This window comes from Piliocolobus tephrosceles, chromosome 2 (assembly GCF_002776525.5).
Source record: "Piliocolobus tephrosceles isolate RC106 chromosome 2, ASM277652v3, whole genome shotgun sequence".
Classification (NCBI taxonomy): domain Eukaryota; kingdom Metazoa; phylum Chordata; class Mammalia; order Primates; family Cercopithecidae; genus Piliocolobus; species Piliocolobus tephrosceles.
Genome location: NC_045435.1, coordinates 132,890,153 through 132,917,514, shown reverse-complemented (window position 1 = coordinate 132,917,514; position 27,362 = coordinate 132,890,153). Strand labels below are relative to the sequence as shown.

The window sequence follows — 27,362 nt, the reverse complement described above, 5'->3', positions numbered from 1 at the left end:
TTAATCTTCATGATGGAGGTCTCACTGGTACATTATATTCTACAATAGTTGATATGTTCAAAATGTTTCATAATTCAAATGAAACATTTTAAATGGATGAGAGAAGTCTAAACTCATTCTTAGTAAATATAATCTTAGTTGATTTTATATATGTATACCACTTAATAATTTCCTCTTTTTGATTAGTTTTTGTTAGCTTAATTGTCACTTCAAATTACACATGTTTTAAGGGGTGAGAGTGTGATTTGTATTTCTCTTCTGTCCTCTTCAATGACTATAATGGCAATAAGCATCTAGTATATAGGTAATAATAATTGTTAATTGATTATACAAAACATGTTCACTAAACTGGAAATCCTCATATATTAAGCAGATTAGTGACAGCATTTGCAAACTGCCAGTTCCCAAAGAAACAAATGTGTTTCTATATGGCAAAATTTCTTTTGAATCGTCCCACTTTATCCTCTTTCTCTCCATCCCTCAACTACCTTCTCCTTTTGTTCCCGATAACATTCTTCCAAATCCACAAAAATCAAGCAAAGCAGATTTTCCTTACAAATAAAGATGAGCTCTAAAATTCTTTCTGTTCCACACTCCAGCCTGATCAGCCAAAACCCTTGGGATGAGAATAGAATAAAAAAAAAAACAGAAATGTTGCTGTGAGCCCAGGGGTATGTCAGAACCCAGACTAGAGTTCTTTCACAGAGGAAGTAAGTTGTTAGAAAACACCCCATCTTATTGTCTGAATATAGAAGTTAAATAAATCCGGGGACTATCTAGCATAAATAATTTTTGAGAAAAATAATTACAGAGGATCAGAGACGTCTGGACAGAAGTAGTATCTTGCTGATAGATTTTTAGATCTTCCCATTTATAATCCATCAATGTTCTGGTGGATTTTGTTTTAAATAGTTTTATTTATTTTTATTTTATATTATTTTTATTTTAAATAGTTGATACCTTGTTTTGGGAGGGATAGCATTAGGAGAAATACCTAATGTAAATGATGAGTTAATGGGTGCAGCACACCAACATGGCACATGTATACGTATGTGACAAACCTGCACATTGTACACATGTACCCTAGAACTTAAAGTACAATAAAAAGAAAAAATCAGGCTAAAACTTTTGGGAGATTAGGAATCAGTTAAGAATCCTTCAGTGTCTCTAGATGCTAGAAACTTACAAGGACGCAAATATACAAATATTCATATAATTTCAGGGAGGCTGTAAGCCTAGTGAAGCTCATCCATGGATCCTTTATGATTCCATAGTCTCCAGGTTAACATACTTGCCTTAAACAGTTCCAGTGCATGGGTATCTGTGTAGAAACAATCTATAATTATGGTTTGTTACTAGATCAGAACTTATTTTATAAGATTTAAATAAATTGTTGATGATTAACTGAAAATGATGAAATCGCACTCGTTCTTTTCAATTTGGCCTGCAGTTCTAAACACACATATATAAGCATATGTGTATATATCCATATCTATTAATATATTCATGTATATATTCATATATATGTGAACATATATATACATGTTCCTAGACACAAAATTCTACAAAATTTAAATGGAGAAAAAGAAAAATAGATTACTTTGACTATTTTTCTAATCTTTAAAACTTTGTTTCTGTTTGCTATTAAGGCAATTTTGCCAAAATAGAAACACAGGGCATTGAATTCTTCTAGACTTATTGTCTGATTTTACTAAGACTTGGAATGTATGATAATTAACAATATTGAATTTCAATGAATCCAGCATACAGGAAAATAACTGGTTTTTAATCATAATGCCATTGTTTCCTTTGTTGACCTCCCAAAGTGATGTAACTACTTTACTTACTCCTATTCTAGAAACAAACAGCTCTTCCTGGGTGGGTCATCATCAGTACTGTCTTCTTGCTCATCATCTTCACTTACCCACTGGCTCCTTTCAGCCCCCCGTCTAGGAAGGAGTCCACCTGAGCTCTTCTGTTTTCTCCATGTCATTCTGGTTTCTCACTCACTTGAATGCACACCTTTGGCTCCCTGGTATCTTATTCAGCTTAATCTAAAGGTACATTCTCATGATTTGCTTCTTTTAATTAGTTCACAGGTCCTTTATTATTGAGTATCTAGGGCATATGTATAACTTTGGAACTATACATGTAGCACAAACTGCTTAAAATCCTAGATCTTTTTATGATATTACATTAAACACAGCAACTTTAAAGTAAAAGAGAGGTCAAGAATTTAACATAGGGAGAAATGCAAACCATGTGGCTGGTATTTGTGAGTAACTGAGGTCTATATAAAAGAAAACATTAAGAGACAGAAGGAAACCTGCTACTGTGGTGATGGGTGTAAAAACTTGAACTACTGTCTACCACTTTCTTTTACCAGTTCTGAAGATCATTAATATGAGTATGACCATCTTTCCTTAGAAATTGTTACTCATTAATGATGAAGGCGATGATGCTGATAACAGTGACTAACATGTACTGAGTACTTATATGCCAAGTACTTTGTGAGCAGGTTATCTTTTAATCTTTACAATAATTCTACATGAAACTATAAAACTTCCATTTTTATGTATGCTCTGAGGTCAGATAATCCTTGCTGAAACCGGAGTTTGAACTCAGACATTCTGACCATGGAGTTCATATTGTAAATCACCAGGTCCTATTATATCCCTCACGGAAAATTGAATCCAATAGTTCTGCTCTCACTCTGTTTCCCTGTCTATTCTCCATGAACGATGTCTTCTTAGCCGTAATCATTCATAGTCATCCAGTCTTATGGATGGGAATTCCATCTATTCTTTGACAATCCTAAGATCTTTTTTTTTTTTTCAGGCTGGATCCCACCCCTTGAGCTCCAGACTTCTGTATTGACAATTCTAGTTGGATTTCTAATAGATATCTCAACTTGATCATATATAAAACCAAATTCCTGGTTTCTTCCTTTAAACTCTCTTCATCAGTATCTGATAAAATGGCAACTCCACTCATCTAGTTGTTTAAGCTAAAAATGTTAGAATCTTCCTTGGTCAAGCCTTTCTTTTACATGCCAAAATTATACTTCTGAATGCATCTAGGTATTTGACCACTTCCTCACCTCCATTGCTACTAGTGGAGACTAGTCCCAACCACCACTGTCTCTTGCCTGATGAACTGTAATGGCTTCCTAGTACATCTCTCTTCTATCACTTTTGCCCCAAAATAGCATAGAGAAGTCAGGAGTCTTTTAAAACAAGTTATATCATTCTTACTTTAAAACCCCTTTAAAATAGAAAGCATGGAGTTCTCATTTCACTCACACCTAGACCCTGGCATCAACTCTGATCTCTTTCTCTCCTTCACTCCCTCTACTTAGCTATAGCATCCTCTGTGTACTGCAGGCCTACTCCTTCTATCTTGAGTGATCCTTCTACAGATACCTGCATGGTTAGTTCCTCTGATTTCTTCACACCTCTGCTCAAATGCCGAGTTTTCCCTAGCACACTAAAATAAGAAAACTTGCTCCCCAAACTCTCCTTCTCCCTTTACCTGCTTCATTTCTCTCCATAGCATAAAATACCATCTGACTTCCTGTGTATTCACTTGCATCTCCCCAGTTAAAGTGTAGGCTCCATGACTGCAGAGATTTTGTTTGGCTTACCTCCATATCCCCAACGCCCAGAACTATGCCTAGCACATAATGTTTGTTGAATAAATTAATAAATTTACACTTCCACGAGTGGTATATGCGAGGGCCTATGTCATCAACTCATCCCCAAGAACATGAATTTTTGTTACTTTTTCTTAACATGAAAAATAATTCACTGTAGAAAGCAACTCTCTATAGGAAAGCAGTAAAGTCAGATACATATTTGAAATGACTTTTGTTTTTATTTGTGACCAAACAACTAATAGGGTTTACACACAGCACTCTCATAATTAGTATAATTACTTAAAATGTGAAGAAATTAAAGCATGCAAAAATTTTTCAAAATTCAGCGGTGTTCTGATTAGTAACTGCTGTTATTTACACTTCTCTCTGGGTTGCCCAGGACTCTCATTATGTTATTCCGATGGCAGGGCAGATGTTACAAGTAACTGGGATCTGTTTGATGCTGTTTTGCAAAGGACCCTCTCTCTATTTCAGTTCCTCCTTGAATCTTCTCTCCTGTTTAATCAAAGAGGGACTTTCAATAGAATATTAAAGGGAGCAGAGAAAGCCAAGCATAGATTATGCATACTCCTTAATCCTCAGAAATAGCTTTTCTTTATCACCAACTCTTTGGCATGGGAAAGATCAGAGGAATTTTACTTGTTGCTGATTTTTTCCCTAACTTTCCTAGCCTTCACATTTATAAAGAGGGAGTTAAGACTGTAAGTCAAGAGTAGAAAGAATTTAACATCTGCAAAGCCAGGCCCTATTTGGAAAAAAAAAAAAAAATAAGTGTAATAATGATTAGATCATTCTGTTAATATTCATCACAGAAATTTCTTTTAGGCAATTCTTTCAAAAAATATTTAACTCCTTTTTATGTGTAAACCCCTATTCTGGACACTGGAGCTAGATCTGTTTCCTGCCTCACAGAGCCAACAATCTAGCAGGAGAAACAAAGCAAATCACAAATGTATGCCAATAATTGATACAAATTAAAATTAATCACATTAAGACATACAGAGTAAATACTGGCTTCACCAATAAATTAAGTTGTAAAAGTTCTATAATATGAAAGTCTGAACTGAAAGGGCTTGCATTATGAAATATACTTGTGACTTAAAGTTAACAAATTGAGAAACATATATTGAAATAGAATCCATATGAAAAGAATTATTAAATCACTCTCTAAACCATCTGTAACCCAAACCTTAGTTTCACACAGTATACCCATATAACAACCCTGCATCTGTCCCCTTGAATCCAAACAAAAAGTCCTTGGCATATTAAAATAAATCATTCCCCAGATCAGTAATATCAATGGGAGGAAAAAGATGAAAGCTATTAGAAAAGATCATGACTATAAACATTGCTTCCTCAGATAGGCCCTTTCTAGTCATATTTCTTCTATTACTCTCTATCACAGCAGCATCCTACTTGTTTCATTGTGGACACTAATCATAATCATTGTGTGTGTATATATATATATATATATAAATGATTATTTTATATATTTATATTTATATAATATACTAATTTGTTCGCATTTTTTATTTGTTGATTATCTGTCTCTGTAGTAGAACACCTCCTTCTTGAAGGCAGGAACATTGTCTGTGTTGTTCTTTTTTCTATCTCCAGCATAAAGAACAGAGCTGGCGTGTAGTTGATGTTTAATAAATATCTATTCAATAAGTAAATTCTGATAAAAACATAAAGTGAGCCCATTATATCAAATTCTTACTCTGCATATATTTTATTGAGTGTGTGTCAAATATGACATCCTCAGTGCCTTTGAGATACTTTTTTTTTTTTTTTTTGAGACGGAGTCTCGCTCTGTCGCCCAAACTGGAGTGCAGTGGTCGGATCTCAGCTCACTGTAAGCTCTGCCTTTCGGGTTCACGCCATTCTCCTGCCTCAGCCTCCCGAGTTGCTGGGACTGTAGGCACTCGCCACCTTGGCCAGCTAGTTTTTTGTATTTTTTAGTAGAGACGGGGTTTCGCCGGGTTAGCCAGGATGGTCTCGATCTCCTGACCTTGTGACCCGCCCGTCTTGGCCTCCCAAAGTGCTGGGATTACAGGCTTGAGCCACCGCGCCCGGCCCGAGATACTTTTTTTTAAATAAAAAATGTTATACAAAAAGAATTCATAAGCATCTACCCAAGAAAGTGCCTCTCTCCTGCACTTAACCAGTCCTACAAATCAATTAATACCTTCATAGGCTCTGTTGGTGAAATTAATTCCTTGCATTTTAAGTAGTACATAAGAAAAATGAAATCTACCTTTTTTAAATATTCACAATTTTTAGAAACAGATTGTATGTTTATCAAATTGTTATGTTTTCACTGTAAATAAACTTGAAGCAGTAGTTTTGAAGGGAGGGGAAATGAATTATAATTCTGTTTTGCTGCTTCTTATAGAAAATGTACATATTAGATATTAAATATATAGATATAGATCACACATATATCTTTATTTTATACATGTAAAAATACTTATTATAAGAAACTGGCAGCTGGGTGCGATGGCTCATGCCTGTAATCTCAGCACTTTGGGAGGCCAAAGGGAGTGGATCACCTGAGGTCAGGAGTTCCAGACCAGCCTGGCCAACATGGTGAAACCCCATCTCTACTAAAAATACAAAATTTAGCCGGGGTATGGTGGTGGGTGCCTGTAGTCCCAGCTACTCAGGATACTGAGGCAGGAGAATTGCTTGAACCTGGGAGGTGGAAGTTGCAGTGAGCCGAGATCATGCCACTACACTCCAGCCTGGGCAACACAGCGAGACTCCATCTTAAAGAAAAAGAAAAAGGAAAAAAAAAAGGCTCATGTGATTTAGGAAGCTAGAAAATTAGAAGATCTGTAGCAGGCAAATTGGAGGCCAAGGAGAGCCAACTGGTCTAGGTTCTAGGTTGAGTCCAAAGGTATGAAAACTAGGAGAGTCAACAGTACTAGTTCCAACCTGAGAAGTGGTAGCCTTGAGACCCAAGAGGAGGCAGTTATTCAGTCTGAGTTTAAAGATAGGAGAAGACTGATGTTTCAGCTCACCCAGTCAGGCAAGAGGAGTCCCTCATACTTAGCCTTTTTGTTCTATTCACTTCTTCAGTTGATTGGATGAGGCACATTCACATTAGGGAGGGCAATCTTCTATACTCAGTCTACCAATTCTAATGTTAATCTCATCCAGGATAACCTTGACTGACTCTCCAAGAATAATGTTTGATCAAATGTCTGGGCATCCCATGGCCCAGTCAAGTTGACAGAAAATTGACCATCATAGCTTCTCAGTTCAGGTACCTCCTTAGTGCAACTTCCCTGCCCCTGTAGTCTGATTTAGTACATTATCCTCCCTTGAATTGCTTGGGAACACAATATCCTTTTTTGTCTTCTTCAGAATTCTTCTCACTTTCCAAAAGTATTACATTTTAAAATATATGTTATTGACAGAGGAAAATGTTAATGACAAAACATTAAGCATGAGAAGCAATTATGTTTCATTTGTCTCTCAAAAAAGACTTTCTTTTTCTTTTCTTTTTTTAAATTATACTTTAAGTTCTAGGGTACATGTGCACAACGTGCAAGTTTGTTACATACGTATACATGTGCCATGTTGGTGTGCTGCTGCACCCGTTAACTCGTCATTTACATTAGGTATATCTCGTAATGCTATCCCTCCCCACTCCCCACCCCACAACAGGCCCCAGTGTGTGATGTTTCCCACCCTGTGTCCAAGTGTTCTCATTGTTCAATTCCCACTATAAGTGAGAACATGCAGTGTTTAGATTTCTGTCTTTGCGATAGTTTGCTCAGAATGATGGTTTCCAGCTTCATCCATGCCCCTACAAAGGGCATGAACTCATCCTTTTTTATGGCTGCATAGTATTCCATGGTGTATATGTGCCCACACTTTCTTCATCCAGTCTATCATTGATGGACATTTGGGTTGGTTCCAAGTCTTTGCTATTGTGAATAGTGCCGCAGTAAACATACGTGTGCATGTGTCTTTATAGCAGCATGATTTATAATCCTTTGGGTATATGCCCAGTAATGGAATGGCTGGGTCAAATGGTATTTCTAGTTCTAGATCCTTGAGGAATTGCCACATTGTCTTCCACAATGGTTGAACTAGTTTACAGTCCCACCAATAGTGTAAAAGCCTTCCTATTTCTCCACATTCTCTCCAGCACCTGTTGCTTCCTGACTTTTTAATGATCGCCATTCTAACTGGTATGAGATGGTATCTCATTGTGGTTTTGATTTGCATTTCTCTGATGGCCAGTGATGATAAGCATAAAAAAGGCCTTCTTATATATTTAAGGTGAATTGAGGTGCTGCTCTGTGTGTCTTTGATTTCTTTTCTCTGTGCACCCACCACCCACTCAGTACAGCAGAGGCCAATCCAGCAGCCACTGCAGCAGCAAAGCCACCTTAGCCTCAAAAGTCAGGCAATAAGGGGCAGACTTGGAGACTCATACAGGCTTGAAACCTGTTGCCTCTCCTGCATTTATTATCCAAGAGCCAGAAACTGCATGTCTAGTTTAAATACATACTTACATATGTATTCATATAGGACAGTATTTAGCAAGCTCATAATAAGAGGTTATATGGTTGAAAAAAATGAAAATAAAAGAAAAAAAAGACCTTGTTACGATAACTTTTCTTTTTCAAAATAAGAAGTTTTAAAGTCACAATCAGGCCAGGTGCAGTAGCTCACACCTGTAATCCCAGTGCTTTGGGAGGCCGAGGTGGGAAGATCACTTGAGGTCAGGAGTTCAAGACCAGCCTGACTAACATGGTAGAACCCTGTCTCTACTAAAAATACAAAAATTATCCAGGGTTGGTGCCATTCGCCTATATTCCCAGCTACTCTGGAGGTGGAAGCATGAGAATCACATGAACCTGGAAGGCGGAGGTTGCAGTGATCTGAGATTGCAACATTGCACTGCAGCCTGAGTGACAGAGCAAGACCCTGCATCAAAAAAAAAAAAAAAAGTCACAATCATAGTACCGTACTTAATGTAGCGTACTTAACTATAAGCAATTTTGAGTATATTATAGGGAATAGAAATTGTTACTATATAACTCATTAAAACATTCACAAAGATATATCTTATTTAGTAGTTCCTTTGCTCTATTTGTTATTAAACATGTGTCTCACCAAAGCATAGCTGTTCAAAATTTTATAAGCAAAGAATTACAGTTGTATTTGCAAATACTAATCAACTGATGTAATATATATATAGGGGGGGGGAGGGAGGGAGGGAGAGAGAGATAGAGAGTTTTGCTCTTGTTGCCCAGGCTGGAATGCAATGGCACGATCTCAACTCACTGCAACCTCCACCTCCTGGGTTCAAGTGATTCTCCAGCCTCAGCCTCCAAAGCAGCTGGGATTACAGGCACACACCACCATGCTCAGCTAGTTTTTGTATTTTTAGTAGAGATGGCGTTTTACCATGTTGGCCAGGCTGGTCTCAAACTCCTGACTTCAGGTGATCCACCCGCCTCAGCCTCCCAAAGCGCTGGGATTACAGGCATAAGCCACTGCATCTGGCCCAGTCATATTTTACAATAGTTGAGTGAATAAAAATAAATTTAGAAAAATTAATACAAAAACCTACAACTTAAAAAGGAAATAAAAATTTACAAATAGAATTATCAAAATAAGGAAGAGTCAAGTCCCTGCAAATTAGAGATTTTAGAATAATGATCCCTAAATCAGTTGAAAATTTAAAACATTGCATACCTAAATGACACATGATGTATTTTATGCCATAACAATAATCATTTGATTTGTAAAACAATTATTTATGAATACAAGTAAATATTTAGAACAAGATGATTACTTTTAGGTATTGTTTCTCAAAATGTCCTATTGACATTTCTAGTTCAAATTTAAGTTAAACTGATTTCCAGGTGTTTTCGACCTGTGCTGTCTGACTCTTGGCTAATAATAAGTGTAGAAGAGGCAGCAGGTATTAGTGTATGAGTCTCAAACACTTCCCTTCATTCCTGACTTTTGAGACTTAGGAGGCCTTGCTGACTGACATGGTGGCTGCTGGTCTGGCCTCCACTGTGCAGAGTGGGTGGTGGGCAGAGAAGAGTAATCTAAAACACCCAAAGCAGCACCTCACTTCATCTTTGAGAAAGTCAAGAGTGTTTCAAGTCAAAATAGGTAGAAGGAGAGACCCCCAACGGACAAGAGGAGAGGAATAGAGAGAGATGAGCTGATGCTGATTGAACTCAGTGAGAGCTGAGGAGAGAGGGAGGAGGGTGAATGTGGTGTGGCTATTGAGCCACATAAGAATCAGAGGGCAAAGAAGGTGGTGAAAGGGATGATAAGATGACTGGTCATGTTACTTTCCAAGAGAACTCAAGAAAACTTTGAATTTCTTACAATGCATTTATTAGAATGTTAAATTTCTTTGCATGTGATAACCACGTTTATATGGGATTGCCGAGACCAGCTGGGTCAGGGAGACCCTAACCCAGCGGCACTGAGGAATTAAAGACACACACACAGCAATATAGAGGTGTGAAGTGGGAAATCAGGGGTCTCACAGCCTTCAGACCTGAGAGCCCCAAACAGAGGTTTACCCATATATTTATTAACAGCAAACCAGTCATTAGTATTGTTTCTATAGATATTAAATTAACTAAAAGTATCCCTTATGGGAAACAAAGGGATGGGCCGAATTAAATGAATAGGTTGGGCTAGTTAACTGCAGCAGGAACATGCCCTTATGACACATATGGCTCATGCTATTGTTTGTGTTTTAAGAATGCCTTTAAGCGGTTTTCCACCCTGGGCAGGCCAGGTGTTCCTTGCCCTCATTCCCATAAACTCACAACCTTCCAGCTTGGGCATTAGGGCTATTATGAACATGTTACAGTGCTGCAGAGATTTTGTTTATGGCCAGTTTTGGGGCCAGTTTATGGCCAGATTTTGGGGGGCTTGCTCCCAACATGTCTCCCTTCTTTTATTTGCAAAGAGATAAAAGCGAAGGCAGCTTTTATCTGCTACTTCTCGCAGGAGTTGGGATCCACATCTGCAGACTATACAAAGACAAATGACATAGATTAAAAGCACAATCATCATTGAAATCACAGAGCTTCCAAGTGTTTTTATCCATTTAAATGGGTTACTAGCTACTAATTTGTCTGCAGCTCCTTTAAGCACTCCAGTTCCTGGCATTAAGGTCAGGTGTGCCTGGGATGCTTTAATTTGTTCTTTTAACTTTGCTACATCCAAAAACAAGTTTGTAGTGTGTCCTTCTAGATGCTTTTTATTCTTTCCCAAATTTTGATCTTATTGAGAGTATTTAATAGTTTCCACAAATCCTTATGTTTAGCTCCTAGAGTAGGCCATATCATTTGAGGTTGCGGTGCCACTATACCACTGTGGTTCCAGGTAATAGGAACTTTTGCTGTACTTCTTATCATTTCTACCATCTGACCATTTTGTTCAGATCATCTGAACATAGTGTGACCATGGCACACAGACTGAGAGGTGCAATTCAAGCTAAACATCCCCTTAGGTGCAGCACCTCTGCCTGTTCTGCAAAGCAATCTTCCTAAACAAGTACATTCATTTTTCTAACTGGATCCAATCCTGTTTATAAAAAGGTTTTTGAGGGTGATATGCCTCAATTATAGGAGGAGATTTATTATGGTAAATGCTAGATCAGAAAGCAAATGTGTAACTGTGTCATCCTAATGTGAGTCATATAAAAAGGGTTCATTCTACTTCTAACTGCTGTTTGCTGTTGGGTAAATAAAGTCATCAGTTGTTCATCTGTATGAAACCATAACTGAGAATTTTCAACTAACTGTGTGGAGTGAACCACATATGAAGAATCAGAAATCATATTAGTAGGCATATCAAAAGCAGTTAATACCTCAATTACAGCTACAAGCTCCACTTTTTGAGCTGAAGTATAGGGAGTCTGCAAAACTTTACTTTTTGAGCCAGAATAAGAAGCTTTACCATTACTAGACCCATCTGTAAAAACATTCTCAGCACCTTCAATTGGTTTAAATTTAGTTTTTTTAGGGAGAATCCAATTAGTTAATTTCAAAAACTGAAACAGCTTCGTTTTAGGAAAATGATTATCTAGCATACCCACAAAGTCAGCTCAATGAGTTTGCCAAGTAAGACTATTTATACAAGCTTGCTGTATTTGTGCCTTCGTGAGAGGGACAATAATTTTTCCAGGATCATATCCATGTTATTTAACAATCCAAATTCTCCCAATCCCTATCATAGTAGCAATTTGATCTAAATAAGGAGTTAGAGTCTGTGAATTAGTATGTGGAAGAAGAAGCCACTCTCCTAAGTCCTGTTCTTGGACAATAACACCAGTAGGTGAATGCTGAGTTGAAAAAAATTAGCAAATCTAGAGTCTTCTCTGGATCCGTTCTATTTATTGGAGCTTTATGGACTTGCTTCTCAATCAGTTGTAACTCTGCCCTAGCCTCTTTTGTTAATTGCCAAGGGCTATTGAGACTAGTATTTCCTCTAAGGATAGAAAACAGATTACTCGTGGCATAGGTAGGAATGCCTAGAGCAGGTTGTAGCCAATTAATACTCCCGAGTAATTTTTGAAAGTCAATGTTTTTAGTTGATCCCTATGTATGGTTACTTTCTGTGGCACAACGGTAGTGTCATTTACTAAGGTCCCCAAGTAGGAGTAAGGAGTAGTAGTCTGAATATTTTCAGGAGCTGTAATTAAACCAGTGCGAGAAATCGAATTTTACAAGTGATCATAACATTGGAGTAATATCTCTCCAGTGGGGGCAGCACAAAATATATCATCCATATAGTGAATAACGTAGCACTGTGAAAATTTTTTATGAGTAGGTTCAATTGCTTGCCCCACATACATCTGGCAAATAGTCAGACTGTTTAACATGTCCTGCGGCAACACTTTCCAGTGAAAATGCTTCGCAGACTGCAGGTTGTTTATTGCAGGAATTGTAAATGCAAACCTGCAAACCATTCACAGTCTTGCTCAACTAAAGGGATAGTAAAGAAACAGTCTTTTAAATCTATGATTAAAGGCCAATTTTTTGGAATTATAGGAGGAGAAGACAATCCTGGCTGTAATGCTACCATAGGTTGTATAACTGAATTGATGGCTCTTAAGTCAGTTAACATTCTCCATTTACCTGATTTTTTCTTAGTTACAAAAACTGGAGAATTCCAAGGAGAAAATGTTGGAGCTATGTGCCCATTTTCTAATTGTTCAGCAATTAATTTCTCTAAAGCCTCCAGTTTTTCTTTACTTAGTGGCCATTGTTCTATCCAAATTGTCTTATCTGTTAGCCATTTTAAAGGTATAGGTTCTGGAGGCTTAACAATGGCCATCATCAAAAATTATTTCCTAATATTTGGCAGGAACTTTGCCTTTCTGCTTGAATGAGTTCTTTCAAACCTTGCAAATTTTGTTTCTAGTCCCATACCAGGTACATACCCCACTTCATGCATTGTATGTTGACTTTGAGGGCTATATAATTGTTCTGGAATTACAACTTGTGCTCCCCATTATTGTGATAAATCTCTTCCCCATAAATTTTACAGAAGTTATAATTGGTTGAATAGTCCCAGGTTGTCCACTGGGCCCATCACAATGCAAAATATAACTACTTTGATATACTTCAGGGGCTTTACCAACTCCAATTATCTTAAATTGAGCAGTTGAATTGGCCACATGCATGGCCAGTGCTGTAGAGAAATTATTGCAATGTCCCCTCCTGTATCTACCAAACCTTTAAATTTCTTTCCCTGAATAGTTATTTCACAGGTAGGATGTTTATCAGTAATTTGATTTACCCAATAAGCTGCTTTGCCTTATTTATTTGTGCTCCCAAATCCTCCTGTTTGTTTAATTTCACTTTTTCCCATTCCCACATACGGCACAATCAGGAGCTATGCTATGTGCTCTCCTGGCTCTGCTTTCCAGGGAACAGAAGTAGACATAACAATTTGAATTTCCCCATTGTAATCTGAATCAATGACTCCTGTATGTATTTGTATGCCTTCTAAACTTATACTAGATCTTCCTAAAAGTAATCCTATTGTCCCTGCTGGCAAGGGTCCACAGACTCCTTTTTTGTGGGGGTTCCCCAGGCAGAAGGCTCACAGCTTTTGTGCAGCATAAATCTACTGTGGCATTACCAGCTGTGGTGGGAGACAGACATTGTACAGGGGGGAGGGATTGACCCAAGCGGGAAATGCCCCAGTTTAGAACGGGGCCCAGGACGGGCCCCTCATGGTGTTTCCCAAAATAAGGTTCCCTTCTTTATCAAACTTAGAGTGACACAGACTAGCCCAATGTTTTCCTTTTTTACATTTTGGACATATTTCAGGCTCAACAGTTTTCTTTTTTCCCCTATCTGGCGGCCTGACTTGCTGATTTTTTCTACATTCTTTTTTAGTATGACTATGCTTCCCACAGTTAAAACAAGCTCCAGAAAATGGAGTATTTCCTTTATCCACCCTCAGTCCTGCCATTGCCTGTGCCAACAAGGTAGCTTTATGCAGATTACCTCCAATACCATCACAGGCCTTGGTATAATCAACTAAATGTGCTTTCCCTCTGATGGGTCGCAGAGCAGCCTGGCAATTGGGATTAGCATTGTTGAAAGTTAGTAACTGCAACACTATATCCTGAGCAGCCGAATCTGCAATCATCTTTTTAAGAGACTCCTATAACCGAGATATAAAATCAACATATGGTTCTCTGGGTCCCTGTTTTATAGCACTAAAGGAAGGGTATTGTTCTCCACCTGAAGTGATTTTTTTCCCAAGCTCTAATGCACACTCCTCTAAACTGTTCTATGGCATCATCCTGAATGACCAGTTGTGCATCTAAACCAGCCCAGCTGCCAACCCCCAAAAGTTGGTCTGCAGTTATATTAATTTGAGGTTGGGCCTGGGCATTGTGAGGAGCCTGAAGAAAAGCCTCATCTGCCCACCAAATTTTAATTGACAAGAATTGAGCAGGAGTTAGACAAGCTCGACTAAGAGCATCCCAGTCAGTAGGAATAATCCAACTGGAAACAGTAACATTCTTTAAGGTCCCATTACAAAAGGAGAACCTGGTCCATACTGACTTATTGCTTGTTCTAATTCTTTGAGTAATTTTAAAAGAAAAGGCTGAAATGTAGCTATAATATTTTCCTCTTGATCTGGGTGGTGTATTCTAACAGGGAACTGCCAAGCCTCTAAATCACCCTCTCATCTAGCTTGCTGAATTCCTGCCTGAATAGAACTAAGAGCAGTTGCTCGAGGCGCTGCTTGAACAGTCACTGGGGCAACTACTTTTCACCCAGTGTCCTCCGGAAAAGAAAGATTTGGGGGGTCATTTTCTTCAAAATAATAATGAGGGGTGCAGAAGGGTAGGGATGAACCTCTCCTTCCTTTGCCACTTTAGCTTTAGCTGGCAAATAAACATGTTCTGTAACCTCTTGTTACTTCACTATACTCTCCTTTCTCCTCCTCATTAGTGTGAAAAAGTTCCAAAGTGGAATGAACCAGACCTTACACCTGTCCCACTATTACCCTGACGCTTCCAAGTTCCCCTTCTTACTCACCACGGGGACTGCTTTAAGAGTACTCGAGTGGGCCGGGCGCGGTGGCTCAAGCCTGGAATCCCAGCACTTTGGGAGGCCGAGACGGGCGGATCACGAGGTCAGGAGATCGAGACCATCCTGGCTAACCGGTGAAACCCCGTCTCTACTAAAAAATACAAAAAACTAGCTGGGTGAGGTGGCAGGTGCCTGTAGTCCCAGCTACTCAGAAGGCTGAGGCAGGAGAATGGCATAAACCCGGGAGGCGGAGCTTGCAGTGAGCTGAGATCCGGCCACTGCACTCCAGCCTGGGCGACAGAGCGAGACTCCGTCTCAAAAAAAAAAAGAGTACTCGAGTGTCCTCCAGCTAGTTTCCATTCCAACTGTCACTCTGGTGACTCTTCGACCTGGATTCTAGCCCCCACACTGGATGCCACTTGCCGAGACCAGCTTGGCTGGGGAGACCCTAACCCTGGAGCTCTGGAGGAATTAAAGACACACACACACAGCAATATAGAGGTGTGAAGTGGGAAATCAGGGGTCTCACAGCCTTCAGAGCTGAGAGCTCTGAAGCTCTCATTAACATTGTTTCTATAGATATTAAATTAACTAAAACTATCCCTTATGGGAAACGAGGGGATGGGCTAAATTAAATGAATAGGTTGGGCTAGTTAACTGCAGCAGGAATATGCCCTTAGGACACAGATGGCTCATGCTATTGTATGTGGCTTAAGAATGCCTTTAAGCAGTTTTCCACCCTGGGCGGGCCAGGTATTCCTTGCCGTCATTCCCATAAACCCACAACCTTCCAGCTCGGGTGTTAGGGCCATTATGAACATGTTACAGTGCTGCAGAAATTTTGTTTATGGTCAGTTTTGGGGCCAGTTTATGGCCAGATTTTGGGGGGCTTGCTCCCAACATGGGAGGATGAGAGCTATGCCCTCTATCAAACAAAAACTCATTTAAGATTTTTATAACTTTAAGTGCTAAACTAATCATCTAGTGTCCAAATACCATCATCTCTACTTCTAAACATAACTCAAACCTGACCATTTCCCATCCCTTCCTCTTCTAACTGCTTCATAATCTTGACTTGTCTCCTCTTTGATGTTCATCTTCATATTGCTACAGTAGGCAAAGCAATTCTTTTTAAGTGTAAATCATATTGTCAATCTTCTGACATTATCCCTCCAATGGATTCTCATCAAACTCAGAATAAAGTCCTCGCCAAGACTTCTAAGGCCCTCCATGAGCTATGTCCTTTTGAACTCTACATTCATCCCTTTCTTGTTCACTTTCACACACCAACTCTGTCTAAAACAAATCCCTGCCCGCCATTTTCTCAATTCGTACTCTCTATATATTTCTTCTTATAACACCCGTCAGTACCTAAAACTATATCTTATATTTCTCTATTTTTTTCTATATCTCTTTCTGTAATATACACTCTGTAAGGACAAGGACTTTGCTCTGTGCACAGCTTCTGGTCCACTGCTAAACTAATGCCTTTAATTCTAAGGTTGAATTAGAAAAGCCAGAAATTAAATGTTATTAAATAATCAATTACATGTGTAAGAATAAGGCCAGGCATTGTAGCTCATGCCTGTAATTCCAGCACTTTGGGAGGTCAAGGCAGGTGAAGTGCTTGAGGTCAGGATTTCAAGACCAGCTTGACCAACATGGTGAAAGATCATCTCTACTAAAATTCAGAAATTAGCCAGGCATGGTGACAGGCACCTGTAATCCCAGCTCCTCAGGAGGCTGAGGCAGAAGAATCACTTGAACCCAGGAGGCAGAGGTTGCAGTGAGACTGAGTGACTACACTCCATCCTGGATGACTGAGCCAGACACCATCTCAAAAACAAACAAACAAACAAAACAACGCTAATAAGAATCCAAGACAAGTAAACAATTTAAATTGAACCTAAATTAAATTACTTCTTTAAATTTCAATAATACTATTAAACAAAGCATTGATACCATTAAACAAAGAATTGATGATTCCACATTTGACTTTTTTTCTCTTTAGTGTACTTTTTTGGAAAGAAAAGCAGTACATATTAAGTGATGATATCAGGGAGGGAAGGGGTTAGAATCACACAAAGTGAAGAGAAAATGAGACAGAAGATGTAAACACCAGGAGACAGAGAATGCGGGAAAACTGTATTATTGCATGTGGGTGGTGGTCTTGAATTAATCATTCCCCACATGCTTCACGGAAACACAGTTCAAGGACCTTAGTTTATGAGGTCCCCCACTGTTAGCTCCCCAAATGACTGTGGTCTTAAATGTACTAATTACTTCAAAATACTGACTTAATAGATCACATTCGATCATATATAAAATGATGGAAGATTTAACATAATCGTGGTGAAGAAAAATGGTTCTCAAATAATGTTTAAAATGTCAAAAATTTTATATACAAATATTTAAGTCCATTTACATTCATTGTTTCAATTCTGAATATCCCTCCTTCACCTCAGTCTTTGTTCTGATTTGTTGGGAAATGAAAAAGATTAACCTCATCAGATATATTTTTCCCCGAGTTTGCCTGCAGCTAAACCAGATGGTTTATAAAAATATAATCATTTCTCGGAATTCTTTACTGAAACTTCAATAAGAAAGATAAATGTGCGCTTAAGAATAATCATACAGTATAATTACATAATATGCATTAATGCCTTTTTTAAAAGTACCATATCTATTTTAATTTTGATAACTAATCCTAAGTGAATTTTAACAGCTAGATATTTTCTTGTCAGTGTCTGGGTCTTGCTCTTGATCTGTTTCTGCTTCTATAGAAGGAAGAGCTCAGCTGGAAACCTGTCATTTACTCAGTGCCTTACTGTCTTATTGCTAGAGCTTTGCTGCCCTCCCTACAATATCCTCTAAGTGTACTTTCCCTTTATTCTTTCTGTTTCTCTGGTAACTTATCTTGCCTGTGAATCTTCACTTTTTGGAAGTTGCTTCATGTTTTGCACACCTTGGCTGTTCTCTGGCAGGCCAAATGTCTCTTGCCTGTGTTCACAATCCTTTGCATTCCCCATCCTATTAGATTCTCAGCACCTGTCCTAACTCTCCCTGTTTCCCGTGAACGACCTTCCCTTCCCATTAAAGCTATGTGCTCTGCGAACCCTAGCACCTAACCTTCAAAGGACATCACAGTCCAGGAGGTCTTACTTTCTGTACAGGATCAGGAACAGTTTTGTGCTTTTTCTGATATAGTTTCCTCCAGATGCCATCAGGAACATATTTATTATGCATTTATTGATAATTTATCATGTGCCAGGCTCTGGGTTTCTCAACTAATTCTTACAATAATCCTCTGAAGTAAGTACAATTCTCAGCATTTACAAATTATTTGTTTTTCCATAATCTTTGCTAGAACTGACAGAAATAAAAGTACACCAAATATCTTAGGTAGCTGGTTTCAGAAACCACCTGAAAGGATCTAGCATTTCTTTATTTTATATACATACTTTAAGTTCTGGGTTACATGTGCAGAATGTGCAGATTTGTTGCATAGGTATACGTGTGCCATGGTGGTTTGCTGCACCCATCAACCTGTCATCTAGCTTTTAAGCCCCACATACATTAACTATTTGTCCTAATACTCTCCCTCGCCTTGCCCCCCACCCCTAACAGGCCCCAGTGTGTGATGTTCCTGTCCCTGTGTCCCTCCCAATGTGTGAGAACTCACACTTATGAGGGAGAACATGCGACGTTAAGTTTTCCATTCCTGGATCTAGCACTTCTTAAACTCTTTTTGCTTAGGGTTTTTTTTTTTTTTTCTATTTCAACTTTTTAGTTTCTAGATACAGTTTTTGAGAATGCTATGACCCATAAATAAAAAAAAATATTCGTGGCTTCTTCTTATTTGACATTTTATTCTACAGCATAGTGAAATAAATTCTCATGAGTTTAAAAGGTACACATTAAAAGAATGACACTGCTAGATTTAACTTGCTAAAGCAAATGAGTAATAAAGTGTAATTTAAATATAGCCTGGTTCATTGGTATCCTAATTACAAATGATTTTTACTTATAAGTAAAAAATATATACATAACATAAACCAATTGAAACATATATAGGAAGCCTATTCCAGGTACATTTTAATTCTGACATTGGGGTTGTAATAAGGCTAAGTATTTTAAAATTTGTTCTTGTAATGCTTTGCTAATACTAAAGATATTAGCTTTAATTAACCAGAATTAAGTTTTTACTATAGTAATGACTAAGATTAAAACTATAAAACAACCAAAATAAAATTGCATATAGTACAAAAAACTTTTGATATAATAACTGTTTTTCTTCTCTATATTTTTAACTACCTTTCCTCCTTCAAGCAGTAATAAGCAGTAAGAATATTCAATACCTATTCTCCTCTGGGAAGAGATGACACAACAGACACAACAGCAGGTAAGGCAAATTCTTGACATTTTTAAAAATTTGTATTTTTAATTGACAAATAATAATTGCACAAACTCATGGAGTTCATAGTGATGTTTCAATACAGAGAATGAACAGTGATGGTTAATACTGTGTGTGAACTTCATTGGACTGAAGGATGCAAGTATTGCTCCTGGATGTGTCTGTGAGGATGTTGCCAAAAGAGATTAACATTTGAGTCAGTGGACTGGGGAAGGCAGGCCCACCCTTAATCTGGTGTGCATAATCTAATCTGCTGCCACCAAATATAAAGCAGACAGAAAAACATGAAAATGCAAGACTGGCTTAGCCTCCCAGCCTACATCTTTCTCCCTTGCTGGATGCTTTCTGCCTTCGAACATCAGACTCCGAGTTCTTCAATTTTGAGACTTGGACTGACACTACTGCTCCTCAAGCTTACAGATGGCCTATTGTGGGCCTTTGTGATCATGTAAGTCCTAACTTAATAAACTCCTTTATATGTCTATCCTATTAGAGATAGGGTATCTATTATATATATATATATATATATATATATATATGTATATATATATATATGTATATATATATATATATACACACACACACACACACATATATATATACACACACACACACACACACATATATCTCCTTTATATATCTACCCTATTCTGTCCCTCTATAGAACCCTAATACAAATGATAAGATTAAGATAATTAGCATATTCATCATCTCAAGTATTCATTATTTCTTTGGATTAGAATGTTCAATATCCTCCTTACAGCTATTGGAAACTATATATTAGTGTTGACTACAGACATCTTACAGTGGTATAGGACAGTAGAATTTATTCCCTCTAGATATAATTTTGTATCCTTTTAACAAATTTCCCCCTATCCTTCCCTTCCTTCTCCCCTTCCCAGCCTCTGGTACTCTCTATTCTACTTTTTACTTTTATGAGATCAACCTTTTTTTAACTTCCACATATGAAGAAGAACATGCAGTGTTTAACTTTCTGTTTCTGGCTTATTTCACTTAACATAATGTTCTCCAGCCCATCCATGTTGCCACAAATGACTTCATTGTGTTTTATGTCTGAATAGTACTTCATCTAATATGTATGGTATATTTTCTTTATTCATTTATCTGTTGATGGAGACCTAGATGGATTCCACATCTTGGCTATTGTGACTAGTGCTGCAATAAATGTGAATAAATGTGGGAGTGCAGATGTCTCTCCAAAGCAATGATTTCCTTTTCTCTGGATAGATTCTCAATTGTGGGATTCCTGAGTCATAGGCAGTCCTATTGTAGTTTTTTGAGGAAACTTCAAACTATTCTTTATAGTGGCTGTACTAGTTTGCATTCCCCAACAACAGTATGTAAGAGTTCCTTTTTCTCCACATTCTTGTTAGCATTTGTTAATTTTTGTCTTTTTGCTAATAGGCCTTCATAACTGGCATAAGATAATACCTCATTGTGGTTTTGATTTACATTTCTCTGATGAGCATTGTTTCATGTATTTGTTGGTCATTTGTATGTCTTTTGGGAAATGTCTGTTCAAATTATTTACCCATTTTTTAACCTGATTGTTATTTTTGCTGTTGAGATGTTTGAATTCCTTGTATATTCTGGATATCAATACCCTGTGAATGAGTAGTTTGCAAATATTTTATCCCATTCTGTTGACTGCCTTTTCACTCTGTTGTTTCCTTCGCTGCTGTGCAGAGGCTTTTTAGCTTGATATAATCTCGTGTGTTTATTTTTGTTGTTGTTACCTGTGGATTTTGTTTTTTCTTTTTTTGTTTTCTTTCTTTCGTTTTTTAAAGACAAGAGTCTCGCTCTGTCACCCAGGAGTTGAAGTGCAGTGGCACAATCTCCATTCACTGCAAACTCCATCTACCGGGCTCAAGTGAGTCTCCTGCCTCAACCTCTTGAGTAGCTGGGACTACAGGCATGTGCCACCATGCCTAGCTAATTTTTGTGTTTTTAGTAGAGATGGAGTTTCACCATGTTGGCCAGGCTAGTCTCAAACTCCTGACCTCAGGTGATCTACCCTCCTCAGCCTCCCAAAGTGCTGGGATTACAGACGTAAGCCACAGTGCCCAGCCTAGTTTTTGAGGTCTTTTTCATAAAATGTCTTTCCAGACCAATGTCCTGAAGGTTTCCGTTTTCCTCAAGTAGTTTTATAGCTTTAAGTCTTACACTTGGATCTTTTATCTATTTTGAGTTGACTTTTATATAGAGTAAGGAGTGGGAGTTTACTTTCATTCTTCTGCACATGAATTTCAATTTTCCCAGCACCATTTATCAAAGAGATTATTCTTTCTCCAATGAGTGTTCTTGCCTTTGTCAAAAATCATTTAGCTATAGATGTGTGAATTAATTTCTGGGTCCTCTATTCTGTTCCATTGGTCTATGTGTCTGTTTTTATGCCGATACTATGCTATTTTGGTTACTACAGCTTTGTAGTATATTCTGAGGTCTGGTAGTGTGATACTTCCAGCTTTTTTCTTTTTGCTCAGGATTACTTTGGCTAGTCCTGTTTTTTTGCAGCTCCATACAAATTTTAGAAAAACGCCATTGGTATGTTGACAGGAATTGTATTGAACCTGTAGATTGTTTTGGATGGTATTCTCATTTTTACAATATTAATTTGTCTGATCCGTGAGCACAGGATGTCTTCCCATTTGTTTGTATCCTCTTCATTTCTTTCATCAGTGTTTTTCAGTTTTTCTTATAGAAGTCTTTCACATCCTTGATTAAATTTATTCCTATGTATTTTTGTAGCTATTGTAAATGTGATTGACTTCTTGATTTCTTTTCCAGATAGTTTGTTAATTATGTATAAAAATGCTACTGATTTTTATATTACTTTTTTATCCTGCAACTTTACTGAATTTATTAGTTCTAAGAGTTTTGGGTGGAGTCTTTAGGTTTTTCTGTATATAAGATAATGTAATCTGCAAACAGACAATTTGACTTCTTCCTTTTCAATTTGGATAGCTTATATTTCTTAAATTACTGACTTTTGAAAATAAAAAACCAGGGATAAGGCACAAGGGAAGATGATCTAGAAGAATATATGATTAGCTCAAGCCTGTTTTTACTGTCCCTGAGACCAAATAAAGCATGTTAAATAAAGGGTTAAAAGAAAAGAGGAAAAACACAAGAGTTAGATGTTGGTCAGAAAGGAATCTATTCCTTGTCCCCCATCTACAGGCAGACTGCAGGACTAGTGATGTAGAGGTGATGGAAATCTCAGAATAACTTTGTCTCACTTTCCAAGTGCACCCCAGGGTGAGGGCTGGCCTCACAGCATTCCCTTAAGTCCAGCCAAACAGAAGAAATTGCTGTGGAGTGTCCAGTCAGACAGCCTGAGATGTCTCAGAAGTCACTTGCAACTCAATGTGGTGGGAAGGGTAGCAAAATGTTTTTTCATGTGGTTATGGGTACCTCAGATATGATACTGGCCAGTGAGAAAGGACAAGGAGATGCCATTGGGACCTGGATGAACCAGTACTAAATTACTATAGAGGAAGAAGGGTGATACTTACGTTCTTTGTCTCGTAGAACTAGGCCTACCCATTAGTAAAAGCTCTGGTGCTGTATATTTTCCTGGGATTTTTTTAAAGAAAGAAGCCAGACCAGTCTCTACTCTGTTTCTTATCAGTTCCTGACACATCAATACCATCCCTCCTCCAATGCCACATTACCTCTAATTCTCATGAAATTTAACCAGAAAAGGCCGGGCGCGGTGGCTCATGCCTATAATTCCAGCACTTTGGGAGGCCAAGGCGGGCGGATCACGAGGTCAGAAGATTGAGACCATCCTGGCTAATACGGTGAAACCCCGTCTCTACTAAAAATATAAAATAAAATTAGCCGGGCATGGTGGCAGGAGCCTGTAGTCCTAGCTATTGGGGAGGCTGAGGCAGGAGAATGGCGTGAACCCAGGAGGCAGAGCTTGCAGTGAGCCTAGATTGCGCCATAGCACTCCAGCCTGGGTGACAGAGCAAGACTCTGTCTCAAAAAAAAAAAAAAAAAAAAGAAATTTAACCAAAAGGATCTAAACATTATAGAACACCTCAAGGACCCCAAGCATAGACAGCTTATTCATCTTATTTTCTGCTATAAGGAATACTGCAAACCAACACACTGAACAAGTAAAATTATAGTTAATTAAAAATTAGGTTTTACACAACAAATCACAACATACTGGCACACTCCAATAAAATAGGTTATTTATCTCTAGTGAGGAGTAAGTGGATAACAAACACAATTGTGAATATGTGCATCTGAACACATGAGCAAAATGCTCAATATGCCGGTGACATCTTTATATAAGAAATTGTGAAGAAATTGACTTCACTTTGTTTAATCTGTCCTTTCTGAAGAAATGAAAGTCTAACTCCACAAGAACTGGGGTTAATATAAAACGCTATGCCAATAACCTTAAAAATATCAGTTTATAGTAGAAATGAGAATTAATAAGTCAAAGAAGTTTGATCTGCCCAATCACAAAGTGAAGTCTTAGGCCAATTACAAGTCCTGTGGCGCCATTTCATGCTGTATAATGTACCTGCAAATGACCTGAAATAATTTTAAAGTAGAGAAATACAAAAGCAAATAATTTGAGAAATTGAAATGAACACTAAGTGACAAGCACTTCAATTACATAAAGAAATATGATTGTAAATCACAGTTTACACACATTTAACATAGCACTATTGTATGTATATTAGTGTGACTACGAAATGTAATAGGCTAATACTCTCTGCATGAAACTTGAGACTAGCAGGAATGGGAAAAAACAGTAAAGAGTTGCAAAATAATATAAGTTATATACAAATTATCCATCAGGAAAGAGGAAGTATAACATGATCAGATTTACATGTTCAAAAATTCACGCAGTGATTGATGGATTATTGAACCGAGGCAGACCAACAGTCGACATAGGCAGAAAAATAGAAGCCTATTATAGTTGCCCAGGTGAGAAATTCTGGTTGTAGAGGTGGAGGGAAGAAGGTAGGTATGAAAGAGATAAAGAAATAGACATGACTGAACCTGGTAATTGATTGAACTTGAAATTAAGGAGGAGTCCAAGAGAAACGTAAAATTCTGGCATAGGCTATTGAGCAGTGTGGACAAAGAGAATAAGGTTTTTTTTTTGAAGATGTTGAGTAGAAAAAATCTGAAGTACATACAGGTGAAGCTGTCCAAGAGGAAGTCATATACATGGGTCTGGAATTTAACTTTACCTTTAGGTCAATGGATAGAAATTTGGGGCATTTTGCAATCCAGAACTGGAATATGAAATTGACCTTATTTATATTTTGTGTATAACCAGTGTAGTGCAGATAAAGAGCCCGGGTATCAAAGCCAGAGCACCTGGATCCTAAACCCAGCTTTAAGACTTACTAGCTATGTGACCTGAGGGACATTTCTGGTCCCTTTGTGGCTCATTTTAAAATCTCTCAAATGGGAAGGGTTACTATAATTACTGCCACACTGCATAGTTATGAGGAATAAGTAATTGAATACATATGAAACCCTTACTGCCTAATAAATATTAGCCATTAATGTTGGGTTGAAAAAAATGAAATTGTCATTTTGAAAGTCAAAAAGTCAAATATTGAAATTTCATATGATTCAATTTCAGTTCTGTCAGTGCATAAATCTTGTGGCATTTTCCTGTTTCCCAAATTCAGTCTCACCTGTAGTAACTCCATCTGCTCTACCCTGGATGATATAAACAGGTGCCACAAGTCATCTGAGAATATGAATTGACTTAAAGAGGTAATTCTTGAAATAAAATGTCAGACTTCTGTTTGACTTTCCTCTTAACCTCTGAAATCCTTTCAATTGCAGAAGTGGAATGATCTTATTTGTTTTCATTGCAAAATGACAAAAATACTCTGGTAATTTTTCCTGAAATATGCACTTTGTTTGATCAGAGTTGTATAGCGAAGACTATCATTAGTATCAACACCCTTGGAGAGGATTCATATATACTATCTCAGAGAAAAAAAAGCCTACTTTACCAACGAATCTCTGGGACTTAGCTAAATAATTATGGAACTAGAATTCAGGTCTTTATTCACTCACTTACCGTCTGCTTCCTTTAGGTTATATTCTAAGTAGTTGAATCAAGAGATGAGAAACATGAACACAACATAAAAGATCCAGCTGACTTGAAACCTTATGCATTCCAATATTGCTATTAAGAGCAAAAATAAACTTGTATACTGGTACTATTTCTATAAACATGAATATTTTGATGGGGTCATTATTGCAAATCCTTTGTGTAATAAAACATTGTGGTTTGAGGTTCTATTCAGAACATAGATCATACAATTTTCAAAATCTAAATTGGGTAGCTAATCCAAATCTTGTCTGTGTCTTCAAACGAATGCAGCAGTTAGAGTTCTAGCACATATGGCCAACAACTTCAGACATGTGTTTAAAATACTATAGAAAAGACCTGGGTGGGCAGGCGCTTTGTTGGATTTTAAGAGAAGGAGATTGTGAAGTATTTGCACATGCATTAAAAGTAAATGTTAGAGTATGCATATAACATTTAACAGGTATTCGGCTTCTGAAAAGAAACAAAAGATGGATGTTACTTTGCAGTGTATATAACAAGCAAATATTTTGGAATGATCAAAATATTAATCTTTCCTATTGATCCATCTTTTGAAGTCTTGATATTGATCCTCCTTATTTTTTATTTCTTCTGAAAAGTCTTTAATCAATGTTTCTCTTTCTTGAAAATAAAGGCAGCACTTTATAGGTACCACGTGATTGGAAATTTATTTTGTTATTTATTTGTGTTCAGTTATCCAGCCTACTTTTTTAAAAGCAAAGTTCAGAAATCTATCATTAAAAATTGAATACTGAACCAAAAAGAATCTTTTGTTCATAAGATAAAGTTTGTTTCTTCTGTCTGTAGTAATGCCAGGCAAACAAACAAACAAACAAACAAAGAAAAAGTCAATTGCAAAGCAATACTAGCAATTCTCTGACATGGGAATTTTAACTGTGGCTATTTCACTAGTATGGTATATTATTTTCTTATAATCTTATTATAAGATTTATTTTCTTACATGTACATATGGATTCTATTTGGATTATAAATGTCCCCGTTGTATAACATTAAAAATAAAGAGAAATATTTTAAAAGAGCAACAGCCTTTAAAAACTTGTATATGGTCAGATTTAATGTATGCAACTATCTGCTAGTAGTTAATGGCTGCTTCTCTGATTTTAACTGAGATAAAGTATAATGATGACAGATAAGATGTACTTTTTATTTTCTTCTCCCTTAATAATAAAAGATATCTACAAAAACTCTAATATCAAAAACTCAAATATCACACTTAATGAAGAAGATTTTGATTCATTTCTTTTCTAGGTAAGAATAATAGGAGTGCTGCAATGAACACTATTATTCAGTATTTTCCTGGAGGTCAAAGGCAACACAATAGCTCAAGGAAAACAGGTAAGAGATACGAGAAATGGAAAGTGTATCCATTAGGATTAGTTTCAGCTGTACATACAGAAAAATCTTAAATAATAATACCTTAAATAAGATAGAAGTTTCTCTCTCACGGAAGGAAGGAAGGAAGGAAGGAAGGAAGGAAGGAAGGAAGGACGGAAGGAAGGGACGGAGGGAGGGAGGGAGGGGAAAGAGAGAGAAGGAAGGAAGGAAGGAAGGAAGGAAGGAAGGAAGGAAGGAAGGAAGGAAGGAAGG

The 27,362-nt window shown here is 37.5% G+C and overlaps 1 non-coding gene across 1 annotated transcript in view; it reads right to left on the bottom strand.

The window, feature by feature from the left end:
• Nucleotides 1–3,903: 3,903 nt before the first annotated feature.
• Nucleotides 3,904–27,362, bottom strand: part of LINC02877 — a 70,861-nt gene continuing 47,402 nt past the window's right edge. The window contains exon 3 of the transcript XR_004228861.1: nt 3,904–4,150. This is a non-coding gene — a transcript (long intergenic non-protein coding RNA 2877). The remainder of the gene's footprint in view (nt 4,151–27,362) is intronic.